General features: G+C 36.2%; 1 protein-coding gene across 18 annotated transcripts in view; it reads left to right on the top strand.

Annotated features, from left to right (window-relative positions):
• NRXN1 (neurexin 1) overlaps nucleotides 1–24,448 on the top strand; it is a 672,652-nt gene that overhangs the window by 199,153 nt on the left and 449,051 nt on the right. The gene's annotated exons all lie outside the window — the stretch shown is intronic.

Below are 24,448 nucleotides of genomic sequence, written 5' to 3'. Positions count from 1 at the left end.
ACCCACACTTTTATGAGATTTTAGAAGAATGGAAGATTTTTATACTCTGAAAGACTGCTGTTGTACTTACCTTTGTAAAGATTATTTAAAGAAATGGGTTTTTTTGTCTTGTCTCAAAAAAAAAGAAAAAAAAGTAGAAATACTTCATTTAATGATTTGTAATAACTGTACCAGATCTTTAAAGTGTTGTTTGGGGTTTTCTTTCATAATTGATGTAAGTATCTGTTCCAAATTTAAACACACACAAACAAATGTAAAAAACATACTTGTGTATATTTCAGCCACTGGCCAAATGAGAGAACATGGAGCAGGGAGTTCAAACCATCTCAGTATTATGTGGTGTAAGAAAAGCCTGTCAATGCTTGGCATATGTATGATCTCCTCCTCCCAGTCCTTCAAGAAAATAAAGTCTTGTACATGCAAATTTCCTTATGAAGCTGTTTCTGTATTAAGCAAATCAGTGCATTAGTGGTTCAATTCAAGAGATGTGACATGTGATCTTGCACCATGTCTCATCAGACCGCAGTAACAGGAAGCAAAGGCAAGTGGAAGTGACAGCCCCTGCCAGACCACAGCAATACAGTAACGTTATTACAAGGACAATAATGGGTGTCATGCTTGTTAGTCCGCTTTTTTCAAGAACTTTTTACCTCTGGTTTAATACAGTGGTATTAAACACTAAAAGTGCCAGACTGAAGTCTGATTTTGATATAAGCTGAAAAGCCTGATTTTCACAATGATGACTAATTCTGCCCTCAAGTTTTGTGCTTGTATTGTCATTCCTCTGGATAGGCACTGGTGCTTAATAGGCTTAACAATTCTGTTCTAACTGGTATCATAGCATCCTGTGTCACAGCCCTTCAGAAAGTCATTGTCTTGTGATAAATGCATGCAACATGATATTTGTTGTGACTGCAAACCAATTAAATCCAGACAGATTATTAACAGATGGTTAAAAAAAAATAAAAGCCTTGGGCTTATGGTACTTTTGGAGGGTAAAACCCCAAACAGATTTGCTTGTTACAGGTTTAAATATCTCTTGAAGGTGCTATTGCAAGGCTGCAGTGCCTTTGTGAAAGAAGGTAACAGGCTGGAGGGAAGTGGGAGAAAGACAGAATGAAGTACCCTTATGTAAGTACAGCATGTCTCAATTAGGAAAGTGAAGTGAAGAGGTGCAGGGATACTGAATGGGAGTCAAGAGTTTGCTGGGTTTAGCCACATGGAGAATAAGATGTTTTATACTTTTCTTAGGGTATTACCAAATCATGTGCTTTATGCTATCAATGCTGTTATTGTTTGTATTGTTGGAGTACCCAGAAACCCTATTAATAGGTAGTTAATGAATTAGTTCATTATATAATGAACCCCTTTTCTGCTATGGAAAAGGACAAGTATCCGTCTCTTTGAGGTAGAGATTTGTTTGGTATTAAAAGTATGATAGAAGAAAACTAATAAATGGGATATGAAGCTGTGGTCGCAGTGCCCTGCATAACCATTGTCAACTGGATTTACAGGAATGTTACTTGAAATGCTTGGAACATCTCTTGATGACAACAAAGATGGTAAAATAAGTTTCGACAAATCTTGTAGATGACGTGTCAAAACCCATTCCTGTTTGCTGTCCTTTTAGAAAGTATTGATTTTATAGTGTGTGTTTATCAATGTAAATAAGATTTATCTGAAGAGAATATCAAGATGATGGTTGTGCAAAGGTTCTGCTTGAGAGGAAGGTCATTAATGGAGAAGTAAATGAGGCCTTTCAAACTGTTTCGTGAGCGGGTCAAAAATGGTAATTTCAAACACAGGTATGGTTCTTACCAGAAGATATTTCAACTGTGAGAGCAAATAGCTGCATTTTGAGGGCAGGTTTGGTATTTACAGCAACCACAATAACAAAGGTGTTCCAAGTGTTATGCTAAGTTAAGTGTCATGGCAAGTATTATGCCTTTTCAACAGGAAACTGGATTTACAGTCCATACATCTCATTCATCAAACCTACAAAGCAAACTTGTGGTTCAGAGATGAGTCCATGGAAGAAGCATTGTGTGTAGCTAAAAAACCATAGAAACAGATTTAATGTAGAGGCATTTCCTCCTCACTGTTTACCGAGATTTTTTGTATCAGTGGTGGCATGACTGCATTTGAAGTCTTGCAACTTTCTCAATATATTTTGAGCAAAGCAATTGTTTAACAACTTCTGTTGTTTTGTTGTTTGTTTGTTTTCCTAATTAGACCATACTTTGACCACTGAATGTGCAGCTGAAAAGGATGAAAATATCTCATTTCAGTCATGAATGCTATGTTTTTTTTAAATTTTTTTAAATTTTTTTTTCAATTTTTTTTTTTTTTTGGTACTGTTTTGATTTTCCAAGCTCAAAAAGGTCAGGGTTATTCAGCTTCCACTTGGCCTCCTTCTCTGAACAAGTAATCCACATTTCAAACGCATTACAAAGTCTGACTCTGATAAGAGGCATTGAAGAGAACAACAGAATTCCAGCACATTACTCTGACTTGACTGCACCAATTACAGGACAGGCATGAACAAAAGGCAGTAATGCTCTTGGGAAGGAGGCTTTCCCATATGGATGTGCGCTGGGGCAAGTGCATTGTTGACTTTACTGTCCTCTTTGATAAGTGATCAAGAACAAAAGGGGAAATTTATAGAAAAATTATGTTATCACCTTTTATTGCCAGTATTTAATTACAAGTCACCAAATCACAGATTGTGCTGAGCTGGAAGAGACCCACAAGGATCATGGAGCCCAGATCCTGGACCTGAATGGTACCACCCCTGAAAGTCAATTACAAAGGCTCTGGTAGAGCTGACATATGTATATGAATGAGGTTCCTAGCAGGAAAGGAACGGTGGATGTGGTTTTAAGAGATTTGTTTCCTGGTCAGAAGGATTTGAGGGGTGGAGGGGGTTATGAGTGTTTCTTAGGGACTGCTATTACAAATTAGATGTTAAGTTGAGTGAATTTTGATGAAGAATGCTCTCTGTTGGTTGAACTTTTTTGATATATCTTTGGCAACCAGATAGATCTTTACTCCTGAGCTGGGCCACATCTGTATGCAGTTATAAGAAGTTAACAGATTTGTTTTTTTACAAAGATTGTTAAACCTCGCAAATAAAGTGCACACAGCAACTGAGACAGATTCATCTTAGTAATAGGGTTAACTTTTTACTAGCATAAATCAGGGAGTGATGACATTGAATCTACTTGAGAAAAAAAAAAGGAAAAAATAAATTATTTTACTTACTTTTCACAGTGAAAGTTCAAGTAACAGATGTTAGAGTTAAATTTATGAATGTTTTCATTTTTTATCCTGTAATTTTTAGGTATTCACTTAAGGTAATTATTCTTTATGGAGATACAGTTGGGGCTATGGGGAATTCGTTCAGTTTTCTCTATTATTTCGTAATTTGAATTGGATATTAGAGCAGAGTTTTGTTGTTTTTTTTTTACTTTAATAGTTCAACTAGAAAAGCAATAGCCTATAATAAAAAATTTACTTTTAAACATATAAGATCATCTTGTAAGAGTGCTGTTTAGTTCTTGATTTAATGTTACAGTGTACAAAAGTTAGCTTAAAAGAGAAAATATAGTAAGTTAAAAAGGACAAAATCCTCAACAACCAAATGGACTGTGGAGTTCTTATAAAGTATATGGTCTTGGTGCATTTTTCTTTCTAAGCAAACTCATGTTACCTGAAGACAAAAACAGGTTGTCATATTGTACTTCTGTTATTAGACTTCAGCATGCTTGGTTAATAATTCCAGCTTCTGCTACTTCAAAAACTTCTGCTACTTTTTTAAAGTGCTCTTTTGGAAGATTCTGTTGCAATTTCTGACCAAGACATGGAGTCTGCAGATTCTCATATTGTATAGATCAGTCTACAGCCATTCACAAAAGAAATGGTGCATGAACAATATGAATTCACAGAGGACCTGCGAAGAGAAAATTACTTTCCTGATGAAAAATGAAAGCAAGGGAGGAGAAATGAGGTTGAGGAATATGAGATTAAAGCTTGCTCTTCAAATATATAGAATTTTGTCATTTATTATTAAGGCTCTAAGAACTTGCCAAAATTATTTCTTCATTAGAATGCCAGTCATACTTCAAACTCCTTTTTCCTTGTCCCCAACAAAGTTTCAGTGGCAATTAATTTTTGTGTAGTGTCTCAGCTTTTAAGCTAAGTACATCTTTCATGCTTTTTGTGAGGGGTATGGTCCTAGATTAATGAATAATAGACATTATTTATCTACATTATAAATCTACAGCTTCAGACATAAGAAATAGAAAATCAGTGTAATGGCACAATATTTCATTTTCCTCTTCTCTCACCCTCTCCCCCCACCCCCCCAAAGAAAAAGATTTGGAATGCATTGGGTTCTTTGAGTCAGCTGAGATACAGATGGAGCCAGTCAAATGTGGACCATGGCCAGTATTCCCAAAAGATGTTTTCAGTTTATTTTCTAGTCAATAATTTTCACAGGAAAAAAAAAAAAACAAAAAACAATAGTGTTGATGGTAACGTCTTCCCTACAGAAAGCAGAGAGGATGGAATATTTTCATGTTGAATTGAAATGCACACATTGCTGAGCAATGAAAACAAATTAAGGCAAATTCAGTAACTTCATTTTAAAAGCAACAGTGAGCTTTAATTGTCATAAATTCAGAACTAATTAAAAACATGTTGACAAAAATTGGACCAACAGCTTGTCATTTTCAAATCTAAGTGAAATGCAAAGTGCTGAGAATAAATTACAGGGTTTGAATTCAGTTCTTAAGTTCAGTGCATTTGCTACATGTAGGATATCTCAGGATCTTTTCAGGGGAAGACAGTAGAAAATTATTAGAAAATATTGTTTTCGTTTTACTAGTATTTTACAAATAAGCTTTGAACTTGATTTCTAAATATTGAGAACTGGAAATATTTGTCTGGCAGGGTTCACACACAGTGGCTGGGTCTAGATGGGTGATCCAGTCCTATTTTAACTCCATGCTGGGTGAGAACTAGGCATGTGCCATCTCTTCTCCTCCCTCACAACATATAAGGTGGAAATAAAACTGAGGACTTGAGTTCTAACATGGAGCTCCAAGTGGTCCAGATGGGTCCCAAGTCTGGATTATTAAATAAATAGAACCACAAAATATGCTGTGGCACATAAATTTCCCCCTCAGTATGTTCCCATCTGCTCTGATAATAAATAGATATAGTGTAAAAAGAAATGCTAAAATCCCTGGAAGTTAACTTTCTCAGGGTTGATTAATTACCAAAATGTAGAATTATAGAATGGTTTAGGTTGGAAGGGACCTCAAAAATAATCTAGTTCCATCCCTCTGTCATGGGCTGGGATGCCACCTGCTTGCTAGACCAGGTTGCTCAAAGCCTCATCTAGGCTGGCCCAGAACACTACCAGGGATGGAGCATCCACAATTTCTCTGGGCAGCCTGTGCCAGTGTCTCACTAAGTAAAGAATTCTTCCTAACATATAATTTAAATATCTCTTTCATGAGTTTAAACATATTTTCCCTTGTCCCATCACTATCTGTTTGTGTAAAAAGTCCCTCTTTTTTTCCTTAAAAAGCACTCTTTAGGTACTGGAAGGTGCTCTAAGGTCTCCCTGATGTCTTCTGCAGACTAAACAACACCAGTTCTCTCAGCCTGCTTTCACAGGAGAGGTGATCCAGCCATCTGAGCATCTTTCTGGCTCTCCTCTAGACACCTTCCAACAGGGTCCACATCCTTGTGCTGAGGACCCAGAACTGGCTGGATCACTCCAGGTGAAGTGATCCACCCACAAGGGCAGAGTAGAGGGGAAGAAATGCTCCCCTCAATCTGCTGGCCCACACCTTTTTGGTGCAGCCCAGAACAGTTGGTTTCATCATTATATGCTAGTTAAATTAACATGATTCCTGAATGTAAGAAAAGTACTATTCCAGGGAATAGAGAGGATAAATCTTCAACCTTGAATCTTCAGAATATAAACCTTTGTAAGTGCAAGCTTTGCTGCAACTCTCATATGACTAGAACACCCTTTTTGTTGGTATTTCACATTTTCCTGTTTAGCTCTGAAGATAAATCCACACTAATGTTCTGAATTAAGTTCCACATTGATGTGCATACACTTAAAACATGCCACAGGGTGAGTAACTGCAGAATTCAAAAGTTTTTGCTTAGGTGAGGTGGTGTTATTGCGTGTCACTACACACTGCAAGCCCATGGCACTACTGCTGGATAAGTCTGAAACGTCTTGAAACTAGGACCAAAAATACCATGGATTTTAAAAAGTGTAGGCTGACCCAAACGTCCTTTCATCTCTACAGAACTTCAGGGAAGGGCTTATGACAATATGCTAGATGTCTCTTAAAATACAGCCCTAAATTAATTAGTAAAGTGCTCTAGAGTCCATCCTAATGCAAGATGTACATTTGAAAAGCCTGGATGTGATTGTGCAATGACTGAGAGGATGTACAGTAAAAACATGTGATTATTTTAATCTTTTAAAGAAATCAATGGCAGGCATACCAGTGTGGGATTTTGTTCTCTCAGCCAATTACTTGTTTATAATTGAAATTTCCTGAATGATTTTGCAGGCTTTGGCATCCTGTAGCGAGACCTTGAAAATGAATAAGAACTATTTATACAACTAGTAGAAAGACATAGGAATAAAAACGTGTGTAGTGAAGGACAGAATAAAGTTGTTCATGCCTTCTTTGCTGGTTAATGGCCTGGGTAAATTTCAGAGTAAATTTAAGTGCCTGACCAAATTTCAGCCTGTCTTCCTTTCAAGGCACTCAATTGCTCAACAACTGCCCTGAACAGAGTAGAATAACACAATTTATCAGCAATGGGGAATGGTTAAGAACTTAGTTCATTAAAATGCCAGTTATGCTGAATTACACAACCCCATGTGAAGGATGGAATCCCTGTCCCTAGGAATGCTAATGGAAGTTTGGGGTCTAACTATTGAGAGCTGAGTATAATGTTATCCAATTAATTATTTTAAGACAGTCATAGCTAATATAAAAATGTAGAAATATTCTAGCACAACATACAAGATAAAATTAGAAATATGTGTGGCTTTTATGTGTGTGTGTGTGTGTATATATATAGGCGTATGCTAAATGTAAAAGCAGGGCTGTGTTTTCTCACACACCTCATGGCTTAGCTGGTTTTTTGCTAACTTGCTGCATTAAGTTGTCAGACTCAGGCAAGAAATGAGTTGCTTCATTTGAGATATAACTAATACTTGGCTTAAATTATCTTTTTTCCCTGACAACAAAATACTTAGCTGAGAAAATTTAGCACAAAGTTCATGCAAGAACAGGTTTTCCAGCATTCTCTTATACAATTTAGAGTAGTTGACCTTTAATTAACAAGCCTCCCAGTGGTTCACCTTACTGCAAAAATAACCAAGACATATACTTTTAACATTTGTTCATCGTAATCACCACTGAGTTTGCTAGCTCTATGTATTTAAAATAATTGTAAAAGATTTTCCAATACCTCTAACTGAATGTACTTTTTATATACTATAAAGGCCTCTAGCAGGAAGTCCTTAGTGACTTCTTGTTCAGTTACCATGGTAACTTTGAACTTTCTATAGTGTGGAAAAAAACATACTTTTTTCACTATCGAGGAAAAAAGTGTTTGGTTTTGAGCAAGAATTAAAAATGGACATAGTTTATCAGATGACCTTGCATATTTTAAAAAGTATTTTTTAGAATATTTTGGGGTTTTTTTAATTTAGGTATAAAAAAAAATGCTGACGTGGAGAGGAAGCAACTAATTTAATGAAAATTTAATGAAAATTAAGAAAGTTCATAACCAGGGAATTGGGTCTGGGGTTTTTTTTGTATACCTATATACAAATGGGAATTAGATTGCGTTCATATAATTGATTAAAGTTCAAATGTTATCTTTGTAGAGTGATCCAGCTCAGGTCTTGGAGAATTTAAAGAAAAAAAACCCAGAACATAAAGACATTTGTATTTGAGCTTTGCATTATTAAGCCTCTTATTTTCATGTGAAGGTTGTGAGTGTAAGTGTAAGACCTGGGTAGAGTACAAATGTCTAAGAATCCCTTGCATGTTGGACCTTGCTGTGGGAAAATGTTTAATGTAACTTAGGAAACAAATATTCTTGTAGGCACATTGCTTAAAAACAATATAAAGAAATACTTGAGCTATTCATGGACTTGAATATCAAACATCTTTATTTACATCAACTTGAGAAACTATTGATAGAGGGATTCTTTTGTATCTTTTTTTTTTTAGCTGTTTGGGGAAAAAGATTTATATCTGGTAATTTGGAATTATCTTTGTGATGGTTATCAAGTCAATATGTTGGTAAGCAATTAAAATGTATAATCAAAAATGAGCACAGGACCAAATCCCTGCCTTGGTAGTTCAAAGCCAGAAAGCTTTCATTAATTCCTGCTTACCTTTATTATATGAAACATTTTTAAAATATTCTTTTGATGAAAACCAGATTGCTTCTAATTACAACACAGGTGTTTTGTAATTCTATAATAGAAAATACTCTATATAACCAAGGAAAAATAAGGCTAATATGAGCTACCCCAGCTCCATTGCTTGAAAAGTTTGTGTAGTCAGCAAAGTTTCAGTGGTTTTACCAAAGTCTGTAATGTTCAGCCCATAAAGTTTCTCCACATTTCTTTTCCTCTTCAAAATCATTTAAAATATGAGTTTCATTTTTGTCAATCATGTTGCTAATGGAAAATAAGAAAAATATTGGCTAAGCTGGGGGTTAATTAAAAAAGAAATCAGTAGCCATTTTTTCCTTGGTGAATGATACAAAACTGCATTTTTTGTGAGGGATAGCTGATCAAAAACACCTGTATTTTCTATTAAGGACAAGGTCAAACCTTAATTTTCAGTGATTGATATGGTCTTACATATATAGGCCATTTTTGTTCCAAATAAACTATTTTGGGATTGGATATTATTGTTCTAATACAGTGTGAAATGTACCTCATCCTATCCTGCAGTGGAAAAAGAAGAGTTGTTGACTGAGGTTTTTTTTCCAATGTTATGCTATGATGGTAGTCTAGACAAGCATAATTATATTTATATATATATTTTATTTAATAAATACCAGTCTTGCTTCAAAAGCCTTGAAATTGTGGATGATAATGTCTGGCTGAGACACAAGGTTTTGTTGCTAAAAGGAGCCACACTTTCAGATTCTTTCTGAGGAACAAGCCATCTACTTGAGGAAAAAGCTGCAAAATTAGGATGAGGTTTTAAAATTAGTATTAGTGTGTAGCCTTTTGCTACACAGCCTAAATATTCGTACACAAAATACTTAGATACAACTAATGCCTACATCTCACTTCAGAGTAGATTGCGTTAGCTTCTGGGATATAATAAATCCACTGGGCCCAATGTCTGAATTAACATAATAATTAAAGTTTCAGCACATTGTTGTAGGTCACAGTAAGAAAATGTTTAATCTTTTTGCATTCATCTGTGTACATTCAAGGCATTGGGAGGTCTACAGAGACTGAATTAAATTTAAGTGTATCAGAAATGAATAGGGTGTTTTAAGAAAAATGTGAAAAAGATTTAACTTTGTTGGGAGCTGTTGATAATTGGTTCTGTTCTGACAATATAAGATACAGCAAAAATTGGGTCACTACTCAAGTTACAGCTCAATTAGTGAGAGAAAGCTGTGGATGTATAGCAGCCAAAACACAGAATTATCCTGCATCTGCCCACTTGAGGATTTGGGGCTTGTTTGGTCCATAGATCATTGTCTGTGGTCAGCTGTGCCTATAGGAAAAAAAAAAGTGCTGGGCTGGAGTGAGTAAACACAGGACATAGTAGAGCATCTGAAAGTTACTCCACAAAATTAAGAGTGTTAAGAGAATGAAAATGTGCTTTTCCAAACATCATTCTAGGCTTGAAAAATTGATGACATTGAGAAGAAGATTTAATGTCATTTTATGAGTCTTGAGAGAAGCCTAGGAATATTAAAAATTATCTTGTCCTGACCCTACTCACTAGCCAGGGAGAAATATCTGGATGCTGATTATTGCGCCACTAGAAATGGTTCAAGATGCAGCTTGTCCTGAAACCAATTTGGGAATCCATGGTAAATTCCTGAGTTTTAATAGAATCTTTAGCTGTACTTTCCCTTTATTCTGCAGTAGTTCTTTGCTAATATGGGGTAAATGGATTTAGTAGTTTAATGGCTAATTTCCTATTCTTGGCATCCAGGTGACAAAAGACCCACAACAGGATGGGTGAAGAAAAGTTCTGTTGGTGTTACTGCATTCTGAGGAGCCAGGGCAGGCTGCTGTTCAGCTTTTCTTGGTGCTTGCACAAAAAGCCCCAAAATGTGGGAGATGAGGATAGAAAATAAAGATAAGGAGCCTGAAGCTGCTTAAATTAGTCTGTTTCTTGTACAGCAGCACAGAAAAGTTGCGTATTAACTCAATATTGTGGGAGTCAGGAAATAACTGAGATAGCTGTAGCAGGAAAACCAAGAGCTGCAGGAGCTGCCCTTGGATACATCAAACATTCTTAATTTCATGGCTATCAGACTGATGAGTGTTGCCTGCTTTTGCTTATGAGATGGAAATACTTCAGTGTGCATATTGTCTCCATAGCCCCAGACTAAAATACAAACAAATAATCCTTGAATAATAAAATAATCAAATTATCCTTCAGTTAAATTGTGGTTTACCTCTAGATTTCAGTTTAGGAATCCAATGAAAATTAACTCAGGTAGAAGTGAATTACTAAAGAATGGACTGCTAGTCTGAAAATTTCTAATTTAATGACAATTAAGCAGAATTCTTAATGATGCAGAGACCTTTAATTTTAAACTATTTACATCTATACAATTTCATTTGAGTACTGTGATATAATGTTACCACAACAATGGAACTGATGGCAGAATTTTAAACTACTTTAAACACAGCTTCCTATTAGTTTTGAATCCAAAACCTTGGGAAATCTGTAAGGTGTTGGAGCCTTGGGGAGAAATAGAGATAATAATTGCAAAATGATTCCTTCACAGATGCAGTAATTCCTTTTCCTGAAAGTTCAAACAGATTAAAACAATTTTGTGAGCATAATAACTGACCTGGTGGTTCTGTGATGAATGCTGGTGTGTTTTTTCAAGAACTCTTCAATTTTAATTAATTTGAAAGTATCCAGAGTAGTAATCAAATAGCTTTAGGAGTGTAATGGCACGTATTCAGAACCAAATATCTTGTGTGTTGTGCACAATGGGGTTTACTTATTTTCTCAGAGTGCTATAAAATGAAGAGGGACTTTAGGAAAACAAAACTATATTCAGCAATGCAAATAAACAGTAGGGTTGTTGAAGAAGGTTTAATTAATAGCCTATGTAACTCAGAGTGCAAACATTCTCTGTATATTGATCCTTTCACTCTGGCTACTGCATGATGGCATTATCCCAATGTAATAAATGTAAAATCTAAGCAGCCTCTGGCTGGAGCTGTGCATCTAAACAGCTGATGGTTAATTACAGGGCACCTATGAAGCACAAGTGGGAGAGAAAAAAAAGGATGTTGCTGGTAAGAGCATTTGTGTTCAATTTATGATTTGAAACAAACTTTTACTTACTGTATACTGTAGAGGGAGTGTTTGGTTTTTTTTTTTCTCTGAGGGGAAAATAAGGGGTTTATTATATTGAAAAATTTCACAGAATTTGTTCTATGTTGCAGGATTTATATGTGAATAGTTAATCTGGTTGTAGTCCTTGCTCCTGATTCCTGTGTGGTTTAGTGTGGGACCAGCAGTCATGCTCAAGCTGTGCAGAAGGAGCCAGCCTGTGGTTCCTGCTGTTGTTGACAGAGTCTTCAGTCTTGCACTTTTTTCCACATTGGTTAGGAGATAGAAATTTGTGGAAAATAAATGTCAGTTGCTAGAACATTAAGTGAATGATACTCCATTGCTTTTTTCCCTGCCCTCTCCAGTCAACGGCTTAGTGGAGTACAAGCAATTGTGATGAATACAATCTTAATGCCTTGAAATGTAGAGAAATTTCAGACCCCGAATACAGATTAGATACATGAAAAAGAAATAGTACCCAAACCTGAAATTTATGTAATGTGCTTATCAATAGAGTGTCACAGCTTTTCTCTTTTGATTATCCTTGGTAAGATATGTTGAATTATTTTTTCAGGTGTGTTTTCTTCTGTAAGTGTTCTTTGGATGATTACAGTCTCGTTTCTGTTTCATGTCTGTAGGGCAGACATAGAAGGCTGTAAATAACACTAAGCTTCTATGCAGTAATAATAAATATTGAAGTATTTTAAGTAGTTATTTTTGACAAGTTCCTGGAGAGGTGAAATTACTTCTTAATATCTAATGTTTCTAAAATGAGGCAATATCACTGACAATGTCACTCTTCTATCTCCATCTTTTTTCTACCTTTTCCATTACCTGAGAAATGAGTTGTTAAGTTTTATGTTAGATCCATGCAATGCTGCATATATGTCACGTTATCTATGACACTCTAGCTATCTCACCTTCTTACACATATTTATTGCATAAAGAGCAGGATAAAGTACCAGCAGTGCAAATGTGCTGTCTTCAGTGGAATTTACCAGCAGACAACTTGGCCCAGTCATGACAGCAAATCTTTCCTCTAAAATATCAATACAGCACTACAGTCCAATTATTTTTATACTCTACTAATCTTCTTTTGCTTTTACAGTGCTCCTGCAGGCTTCTATAAAAAGACTATTGGTAATCTCAGTAGGGAGGCCTCCTTATCAAACAGTTTCAAAGACTTATGACTTCTGAAAAAATAAGGAGGTAATACTGAATTAATGGAGAAGGGACTAGTCAGTCTTCAAAAAACTAAATGTGGAACATATATAATACTGATTATTTTGCTACTTGCACAAGTTTTCTTGGATTTTCACAGATTTGATAGTAAGACTTGGAGAGAGTTAGAAATCTTTTATATTTCTAAAATGCATGCCTAAAATGGTCCTTTAAATATAAATCTAGACATAGCTCTTTTTATATATTCATAGTTGAAAATAAATCAGTGCACATATTAGTTTTAAAGCTATGGTCAGGCCAAGAAACCTGCTTATCAATTTTTGGAAGTCTCATTTAAAAGAAAAATTGGTATCAAGAGTAGATCTTGAAAGCCTTGTTTTGTTTTAGCTTACTGAAAGTATGCTAGAACATTATTAAACTCTATTTAAGAGTGAATGTTGCCAAACCCTGGTATTTATTGAAAAGAAGAATAAGAAGTGCTGTGGAGAAGGACCTGGGGGTCCTGGTGAACAACAAGCTGTCCTTGGGCCAGAAGTGTGTTCTTATGACCAAGAAGGCCAATGGTGTCCTGGAGTTCATTAGGAACTGCATGGCCAGCAGGTCAAGGGGTGATCCTGGCCCTCTACTCTGCCCTGGTGAGACACATCTGGAGTGTTGAGTCCATTTCTGGGCTCCTCGGGACAAGAGAGAGACATGGAGCTCCTGGAGCTGGTCCACTGGAGGGCTACAAAGATGATCAAGGGACTGGAGCATCTCCCTTCTGAGGAAAGGCTGAGGGAGCTGGGCCTGTTCGGTCCCAAGGAGAGATGACTGAGAGGGAACCCTATCAATGTCTCTGAGGGGACATGTCAGAGGATGGACCAGGCTCTACTCAATAGGACAAGAGGCAATGGCAGGAACTGATGCACCAGAAGTTCCACCTGAACATGAGGAAGAACTTTGCTGGGCAGGTAACTGTGAACTGGGATGGATTGCTCAGAGATGGTGTGGAATCTCCCTTGCTGAAGAGATTCCAGAACCATCTGGACACGATCTTGTCCTGTGTGCTCTGGGATGACCCTGCTTATGCAGGGACACCAGACCAAATGTCCCATTGTGGTCCCTTCCAGCTTGACCTATTCTGTGATTCTGTGAAGTTTAGCATTCTGATTTAAGAATTAAGTTTAACATTCTGATTTAGCATTTAAATTCTGATAGCAAGAATTATCTTGTTTAAAAATGCACGGCTGTTACTTGAAACGTGTTAAGGTATCCATCAAATTTATTTGAATTGTATCCTCCTTTATCATGTTATTGGGAGTAAGCTTTAGAGAATAATGGGAAAAGGTGTGGGGGAATGGATTTCAGAGCTTTAATATTTCACTGATGTCTTACTATGTGTCTAAGAAGCTTTTTCATGCTACACAATTGGAACCTCTGTAAGCAGGCTTGTTTCATGAAGTGGCTTTGTAGTGGCAATTACTTATTTCAGCAACATTTTTCTTAAAACTCTTTGTTATGTAGCTGCTAATAGTCCTTTAAGACTTGATGTAAATTGCATTGAGAGCTATCTGTGATTATTAGCAAAAAAAAATGTATTTTATTTGCAGTCAAATCAGATTTTGAGATGTGAAATTATCTGAATTCCTCCGCTTGTAATTTACACAAAACCCTGCTGTTATATTCAGTAATAAGTTCTTGCTTATGTGGATACTCTTTCCTCAATGTCTCCCATGTTCTGAAATGCTATGACCTATATTTTGATTTGGGGGTAGGAAGAAGGGGTATGATAAAAAGCTATATCCTGTCAAACCATTACAAAAAGAATGGTAGTTTTGCCTTTTTTTTATTGTCTTGGAAAGTCAGGATTAATTTAAGAATAAACAGTAATGCCAGAAAGGCAAAAAAATAGCTATAATACATTGATGTAGTGTATCTCTGTCACACTTCTGTAGATTTCATGAAGCTTTAGAGTCTTTTACAGAATAAAATGTGTTAAACTAATTTGAATTCAGTTTGCCTTCTCCCCTATCCTTAACACCCTACTTTTATATATTCTTTTATCTGACTGCTGCACACAAAATACAAATAGAGGTGTGTTGTTTTTTCTTTTATTATTATTAGAGTTTATTCTGATCTTCAAATGTGTTTGGGGATTTCCAGTGACTGCTGATTAGTGAGAACACTGACTGGCATACAGCTTAGCCTACCTTTGCCTCTCAGCATAAATTGTACTGCAATAAGAAAGGTCTCTTAAGGAGAAAAGCTAAGATACAGGAAGAAGAGAGTGGAGGGCAGCATTGAAACAAACAGGAACAAACCTGAAAGTAGTAGGTCAAAACATTTCTAGGAAGGTATGTTGCAGCCTCCAGAGATGGTAAAAGCAGTGTTATAACCACCAAGGTTTTCTGCGAGTTGTGAAGTCCTTTTGAGTGTTTTATCTGAATTTTTAAATAGTCATTTCCTGATTCTGGATTTGCCCTTGAATGTTTCTTCCATACATATGGAGGTGGTTGCAGTTATGTGTGAATACCTGTGGATGCTTTTCTCTGTACAGACAGCTGCTTTTATCCATGGTGTTGACCAGAATCCTTGTTATACCAAACAGTTACTAATAATTTTTTTCAATTTGCCACCATTTCAAAATAAACTTTTATTTTTTTTTTAACTGTAGACACACAGTTGATTCTTCTTTCCAGATCAGAGTGTTGTCTGTTCTTAACCCAGTCCAGTAAAAGTCTGTGCCGTGCTCATCAATTAAATGTTTCTCTTGTCCTTTGTGCTTTGTCCATCAGTTACAGTCATAAAGGTAAAATATCATTAGTCATTGTAGTGATCATTAATCAATATAACATTTGGAGGAAGGTTGTCTGAATTTTTAATTAAGTTTATTAGATATTAGAGTTCAATACCAAGTATCCAAAGGATCTTAAATTGGCACTTTTGTTTGCTCACTAAATGAAATTCTTCTTCTTTTTTCATTCTTCAGAAGAAAAAAATTTCCAAAAGCATTATATTGAGTTTCTTATAACTTGTACTTTAGTGTTTAATAATAACATTTCTGTTCCCGTAGCTCATTTGAACACCTGACTTAGGTACTGATGGTGGCAGAAGATAATTCTGAGACGTCAAAAGAAATATCAAATGCATCACAAGAAGGCATATTTATCCTGATACTACTACTTCTATGTAGAAAAAAATTGTTAAAAATACAGTTTTGGCTGAATTATTTTCCACGTGACAAATTGAGATCAAAGAGTATTTTTGACCAATCATCTGCCTGTCTTTGAGAAGTTTTGAGCTTCTTCTATATCCAGAATTAATCAATAAAAAAGAGTTCTTTTACTCTTTTGTAGCTGACATAGGAATTCCTTTCACTTCATTTGAAGAGGCAGGGTTGCAAAAAGATGTTAGGCATGGCTTGTTTGGATCAAATATTTCTAGTGTGGCAACAGGCCATTAACACATCTCTCTGCTCATTATTTTGAACAGCAGATTTCTTCAGCTGAGACTTCAGCTCCTCAGATCCCCTTTGTTGCTGTAGGATCCTTTCATAGAATGTATTCCTCCTATGCTTAGTAACTCAGATATTTTTTTGTTTTATATATGAAAAATCTTTCTTAAATGAGAGTATCCTCAACAGGCTGGAAGATGTAATAAAACAACAATTTTCATATTCAATTTCCTATGTTTATAGGAAGACCAAGAGTCATAAATAGCTTCTTCCAAACATGTTTTGAGGACTAACACAGAGATCCAACTGATTTTCCCAAATGTTTCTATGTAGACATTCCTTCAATGATAGAATCTGAGGCAGAGGCAGAAAAAAAAAAAAAAAGGATGGTTTTGTCAATCCCCCTCTGGACGGTGTTTTGTTTTACCTTTTTCAAAACCATGCTGTATTTCTTTTCACTGAGTTTAATGCTACATATTCCCATAGTACCTCTCTGAGACAAGTGCAAAACTGGCTTTATAGCAGTGGCTCATCATGTACATAATACCACTGCAGTGGCATTCCCCCTGCATCTCTAGAAAGCTTATTGCTACAAAGGGCTTCTTTTAACAGGAGTTAATTAGGACTAGAAAATTGCTTGTTGTTTTTTATTGTATCTAAACCCCAGGACATGATGCACTAATCCTCTAGTGCTGCGTGGTGCCATAAGAGAGGTATTCAGCTGATGTCCCAGAAGTTTCTTATTAGCTTTGTTACTGTTCCTTATCAGATCACTTAACTCTTTCTACACATAAAATTTCTTAGTTGGGGATTATTTTCTTCCTTGTTCTTTCATTTGAAATGTGTGTTTAAATATAACACCAACAAAGTAAAACCAATTTTTCTTGCTTATCCTATTCCACATTTTTACTTAGGACAATGAAAAAGGAATGCAAGTCATTTGGAAAATGCTCAGCAAGGAGTAAGTTTCTACTGCTTCATCCAAGAAGCAGAAAATGGATTTTTATCTAGGACAAACACTTTTGCTTTCAATTTTTTTAAGAATAACTGCGTTTGGTTTTTGTGCAGATCTCCTCTGTGAGATAGAAGCAGATGAGAGCAAGCCCAGGATCCAGAGATAGAATTTACCATAACTGTTTCATCACTTAAAGCAAAATAATTCTAAAACTTGCATTTGCACAAGTTATGTACTTATAGGGAGTAAAATTAAAACCACTATTTTTTTCCTATAATAACATCAGTTTTTCTACCAGTTCTGTAAGCAATCTGATACTGAAATGTTGCAGTAGAAGCTGGCTTGTACTGGACAATTAATTCAGCTATAAACAAGAGACCCAAACCAGTTTCATGGGCCGGCCCCTGGGTTGACAACAATATTCAAAATCAAACAGGGACTTCACCCAGCAATGTTCCTTCCACCCTGGGCAGCAGACATCTCACTGGTCAGGGAGCTGGGCAGTATTAAGGCCAGAGCAATCAGCTGTCTGGACCAGGGACTTTTGAATCTCCTATATAAGAGGATGTGAACAATAAAACATGCTGTTGTCACATGGAGGCTCTGGGGTGTGTGTCACCTCTGTCTCTGACCCACGCCCTGTCATAACACTGAAAGTCTGTGATTCTGATCCTTTGAAAGCTAGAAATCTGCATTTTGTACTTTAGCTGTAAAGTCAGTGAAAAATCTAGCATTGTTTTTAGCTTGGTGCAGAAACTGAACCCTGTATATATTTGTTGGAAAAATTCTTCTCTGGTTTCCCATCTTCTTACCAAAATTCATAAATGAGTTTTAAGACAACAGTAAGGTTGAGTAAAAGTAGTTTCTCCTGTGAATATAAAAGTGATGTGAGAGTATTTGACATTTTGCAGTTTATTCTTAATTTAACAAGAATGTCTTTAAAAAAATCTTGATTTCCAACTTTGGGGTTTTGAGTAATTTTTTGAGGCATTATCACTATGATATAAAGTGCAGGATACTGTAGTCTACTTATTAAGGATGCAACTGCTAATTCGAAAAAGGTTCTCCTATTTTCACCTTCTGGCAATTTAGTATTTTATGTATACTAGGATGGCACCATTCCTTGAAGACTCCTGCTTGCTTTCCTCTCCCTCCCCAATTACAAAACTGCTTTTGAAGTGCATACTCTGTGTGATTAAATAAAAGGACATGAAAATTAGTGAGGAAATTGCATGGTGTAGCCATTTTACTTATGAATTTAAATGGCTGTTTAGCAAAATGGAGTAATTTATCACTTATCTGGTGTTCCCTGCAAGTCATTTATCATGAATAGCAACTGTCATAATTTTATTCTCATCTGAGGTGGGGGGAAGGGCTCAGAGGCTCATACTTCAGAGGTTGATGTTTCTTGTGATTGACTACTGATTTAATGATTGTGTGTCAAACAAAACAGGAACTGGAAAACTTTCCCAAGTTTCTTTTCATCATGATGTTATACCTGAATTTGTATCAGTTATTCTATTAAGTTTTTCTTGGTGGGTAGACTTTTTCTTTGTACTTTATTTTACTGCAATGGATACTAACTTTATGTTGGATGCCAGTAGTGCTGATTTTGGTGCCTAGGATTACAGGTGCAGTGTGTTTTTTGAGATAAACCGTGTTCTGATAGTACATGCCAGGAACAGTGACTATGGCAGTCCAAAGTGCTTGGTGATAACAACTAACCAAAGTTTTACTTTATCATGGTTTTGAGTGGAACATTTTCTGCCACAGAACGGCTTGGATTGGTTCACCAGATCCCTGAATTTGTAGAATGAATAGACATTTATACAGCCTGGCTTTTGGTGGTTTTTGGTGGGTTTTTTTTGTTTGTTTTTTTTTTTTTTTTTGGTCAATTTTCGGGGGTTTTGTGGTTCTTTTTGGGTTTTTGTTTTTGTTTTTGCAAAGGTATAATTTTAAAAAATAAGAAGAATCCCTTGAGAAGTATTTCCTTAATCCTTCAGAATAAATTGCTTATGGTCTTAAATAAATTCCCTGGTTTTGTTCTCATATTAGGCTAGTCATGATTACCTCATAATGAAATTATTTCCTCACAAAGGGAAGAGACACAGAAATTTGTACTTAGTAGAGAGGGAAGGAAGCATTTAAAAAAAAATTAAAAAAGGAAAAACAGGTAGGTATTTCCCAGCTGTGGATTTGGAATCACAAATCTGACTTCTTTCTCCAAATTGCTTCCTTGGCATATTTTGTGAAGACTTGTTTAGAGAGCAAGGAGTATAGTTTCTGGAAAGGAAAACAAAGATTGTGAGAAATGAAAGGAAGCAAGGAAGATTCTTCTGTTAAAAAAAAGTTATTCACAAGAGATTGGAATAGAAAACTGTTAGTGAATACCAACAGCAGTACTTGTAAAAATTAACTCAACCCTAACTGATAAAGCAGACTGTCTGCTGCATTCTCTCAGAATGAATTTCTTAGGCTTTACCAGAATGCCATCATTTTTCTTGGTTTCATACTTAAGTCCTTTTTTCCTGGATAGTGCTATTGTGGCTTTTTCTTTGAGTGCCTGTGTTTTACTTCTAGATGCAATCTGGTCATCTTTTGTTATGTGATTGGGAAACAGAAAACAGTGAAATTCAGTATAACATTTGGAGAACTACTTTATACCCTCTATATTTTTTTGTCTTAAGATCCAGTGAGTGATATATTTAATGGAAGAATACAGGCTGGCTTCCTAAAAGAGCAGTGTGCTGAGAAACCTTGTGCATGATGCATCCTGAGACCTTCCAGGTTCAACAGTGCACACCTCATGTGGAGAGTATTCCCTTTGTATGGAATGGCAAGTCATTAGTTTGCTATTACTGCAAAAGTGTGCCACAGAAGTAGAAGTTCAGGGCTGTCTGGTTTTATTGTATCAGTCATTCTTGTTAATGGTTTTGTCTACATGCTGTTTTAGTGTAGTTTTCCTAAGTTGCATTTCTTTTTCAGAAAGACTTTATAAGTTGATGGTGTAGCAGATAAATGTTTGAATTTTAAATTGTTGCGAAATGGAGCACTGAACAGTACATTTGGGAACATACTAGACTCTGGTTTGGTGTAATTTATTTATTCAGAACACATTTAATTTTTTGAAGATTGTAGAGAAGTAACTTGGCTCTTAGAAGTAGAATACCAGTGATGTCAGCTTATTTTCTCTTTGACAGTAATTATTTTGGCAGACAGGTAAACTGACAGCGCTCTACCACATTTTGTTGCATACTAGATGGGTTTGTCACATGGGTTGTGATTTACTCTTGCTACAATTTTATTTCTCTTGTCTATGGTTCCATTATTGTTACTACCTAGTAAGATCAAAACACCTAGTCTTATGTATGTGATTTAAATCAGGCATGGGCACATGAACAAATTATTATGGATACAGCCAGACCTAGTTTATGATGTAACACTGCCAGTGAGATGCGTGGATGTGCTATAAAGCTTAGCATAGTGCTTATATAGGACTGTAAAATCTGCTAAGGCCCATGGAAGTATTGCTTCCATATGTTTTATCACACTAAGGATTAGTTGAACTTCCAAAGAGTTGAATACTAAAACTGTTGTTGACTTCAGTGAGGCAAAGAAACATATCCTTTCTGCAGCAACAGGTGCTCTAAAAGAGCACTTTTCTTGTTTGAATTCTTTCTGTGACACAGATTGTGCCATTCTGTTTGTACATCTCCTGTAATTCTGGATTTTCACTGCCATAATATACAACAATTTACAGTACTCAAAATTCAGAATAAAAACATGTTAAACTCCTTTATGATGTTCATATTATCTTGTGCTTTTCTATGCAGGTAATTGCATTTTAATCATTAAATTAAGTGCAACACTTCATACTGGCTAGAATAACTGCCATGCATTTTTAATGGCTTTTGTAAGTGTCATTAAGTGATAATTTGAAAAAATAAACAAACAACGAGCAGTTTACACAACTGGTTATTAATAAAGCCTGTTCTTAATTTGCTTAAAAGATCAACAAAAATTGTAGTAAGAAATGTAGCAACAGATTGTGCGGGTTTTTTTATGTAAAACATTTGAATGTTTTATAGATTTTTTTTAATGTCCATTCTAAACACATGCATTCGTATCAAGAGTAAAACAGCACATCTTTTTGATATTAAAAAGTTGATGTGTGGTCAAGTACCAATATTGTTTAGTGGCTTTTCTGTCTTGTGCTGAAACATTTTGACTTATGTGCCTTCTGCTCTATGTGTGCTATAAAGTCTGGTTTTCAATGACAAAGCACAAAAAAGATTTTTAACCTGATTTCCTCTTCTTGGCTTTCCTGAGTCTTTGCTAGCCTGTGGCAAACCTGGGGGTGTTTTACCTCCTATATTCTCATTCCCGAGCTGGGCATGGCAAGGCAGATTTGGAGTTGCAGTGCCCAATCATTTCCCAAATATCAATGCTAGATTTAGGTCAAATATGCCTGAGGTTTCATCCAAATGATCATAAGAGGGAAGTTTAATTTTTCATGAGGAATTAATTACTTGGAAGGCTGGAGAAATGTGGAGGTATTTTACTGGCATTCCTGCTTCAAATAATTTATGTAATATTTGCAGTTTGGCCGAACTAGAGTTTTGTCATGGAGGATGATATTTGAATTAATGGCATAGAAAAGGCATAAAAATAGCAAATAATGGGTATTTTTAGTTTGTCAGGTGAGCAGAAAAGACAGTTTGCTAGGAAAAGCATGCAGTTAGTGTTACATCCACAGTGTTCAAGTTTTTAACCAAAATGTTTTCTCTGAAGTAAAATGCTGTGCTCAGTTTTAGGGTTTTTTTTGTTTTGTTTTGTTTTCAAGTGAAAGTCTGTTTTTAAACAAGGGAATGCTAGTTTGATGTAAATAAAAGTAATATGTTAAAAAAATATTTTGGTGATATTGAGTATCATGGACTGTATTATTGAAGATAAAAAGAATGAGAGAGGGTTCAGAAATTAACAGTGAATACTGCAGGGGTATTTCTTGAAGAATTACTCAATATTTTTCTTGGATTAACTGCTTGCTTCTTCAGGTCCTTGTTTAGGAATATTTTTTTTAAAAAGGGCTGGGCATGTATTGAAGTTTCATACTTTTTCGTGTCTTTGTCAATGATCTAGTTTTACAGAAGCAGTTAACATTGCATAATGTGTGTACATAAATATTTTTCATGTTGATTCATTTATGTTCTTCAGTTTTTTTGTGGTGTAGTCATTAAATACCTGGGACAAAACTACAAATACCAGGTTGCTGTATCTGTTTTATCATCTCCATTGTAGGTATTCGTGCTGCTTTAATATGCCTGTGCAGCAAGCACCCATAGCAAATAAATTTGCTCTTGCACATTTTATGCTTTTGTTAAATATTCATTAGATGAGATGCAGGCTTCTGCTTTGAGTGCATTGAAACCCCAGAAAATACATTGTGAATCCTTTATGCACCATGACCCAAAATGTTCCTCCTCTATTGAAATGTGTCAGGGTCCAGGATGTGTTGCTATTAGTTGCCATTCAGCTGAATCTTGTTTTGAGCTGTAAAGAGAGCATAGTTGATAAACAGTTATTTTAGTTGTTTTTTTTTACTTTGTAGTCTAGTATGATTTGGCTGCTGCCACAAACCCCCTACCCCCCAAAAACAAAAAAACAAAACAAAACAAACAAAAAAAAAAACAAAAAAACCCCCAAAAAACAAGAATTCTTCATCAAATCTGAGAGAAAGCACTTCAAGAAGTGAACATAGACTAATAACATCTAATGTTCTTATTACAAAGCAAAGTTAAAGTAAAATACAGTCATTGTCTGATGCCTTATCTGAAGTATTTTGCAGTAGTCTCTGAACTTATTCTAATATCTAAAGAGAAGCATTTTGAATATCCAGGATCAAAGTTAATGTACAAGCTACAGCAGAAGAAAAATACACCCAGGGACTTCGCAAAAAAACCTGTGTCCTCACACCTGTTTTTTGCATGTTCTGTCATTCACTTGTTGCTTAAATTGACACTGTTATTCCCTCCATCTATATATGGCGAATATTTTGGGTTTGTTCTGATGCTATCACACTCATGTGTGCAGCTCTGTCCTAGAGATTTACTTTATTCTCAAGAAGGATGAAATTTGACATCCTCAGGTTTTCACACTTCATCCTTACACTGCAGGTTTTCATTGGTATTTTACTAACTTGTTGTTAGCTAAACAGATAATTTTTGCCTTTTTATATCTCTAAATTCGATACACCTCTAGCATAAGGTCCGTGTATATACATGTTCGTGTATAAGATTTTAGAGGAAATATAATCTCCACATATGTAATACTTGCTTTTCTGAGATTGAAAGCTCTGCTATTTGTGTTTGCAAATACTACTTTTGTTTGTATTGCACATACTAGCTAGTAAAAGTGCATCCCAGAAAAAATAAAACAACCCCACCCCCAAAAAAAAAAACACCAAAAAACTATTAATTTACTGATTCATGTTAACTTGCTTCTGGCAAGTTATAGAAAAGCTTTAAGGTAAGAAAAGCTTTAAGGTAGATTCCAAAATGAATGCTTTGTACCTTTAGTTTATTCAAGAATTTAGGCAGAGCTACTGAAAGTATCTAAATTGATTTTTTTTTTCGGGGGGGGGGGGGGGATGTTTCTGTTTGAAGACAGGTGTCTGCTAGGAAAAGCAAGAGCCTCCCTTGGAATGGAGAATGCAAACTCCCTCCCTCTGAATTAGTACAATTTTGAAATTAAGGGGCTCTCAGGCAAAGATAATGGAATAGGAATAACGGTTCTTTACTAGCATGTATAACAAGGCAAACAAACAACAGCAACATCAATGGAATTAACATCAAACAGAACAGGAACCCAGCTGAGCGCTCTCGGCACTTTTCCCTTTGGCGCAGTTCCCGTCACAGCCGCCAGGGGCGCCGGTGGCTCCCGGCCGGCAGGGCGGGTGCGATGATTCCCCCGCGGCTGCAGGGGGCGCTGTGGGGCGAGCTCGGGGAGCGCGCGGGGATGGCGGCCGTGTCCCAGATGGGAAGGGATGGAAAAGAGAGGATTTGCTTCACGAACCCTGGGGCGGTGACGCTCCCGGTGCTCCAGCAGGCTGCTTGGAAACAGCGAGCTGAAGCACCAGGGTGTCCTGGCAGGGCAGGGGTGCAGGGTCCAGCAGCAGCAGAAGAGGCGGCTCCCAGCTGGGCTATGGCAGTGACTCTTCCTCCGAAGCCGAGAGCGAGCGAGAGCTGCAACTGCCCTGCTCTCCCT

This window comes from Cinclus cinclus, chromosome 3 (genome assembly GCF_963662255.1).
Source record: "Cinclus cinclus chromosome 3, bCinCin1.1, whole genome shotgun sequence".
Classification (NCBI taxonomy): Eukaryota; Metazoa; Chordata; class Aves; order Passeriformes; family Cinclidae; genus Cinclus; species Cinclus cinclus.
This window is presented reverse-complemented; position numbering and strand designations above follow the sequence as displayed.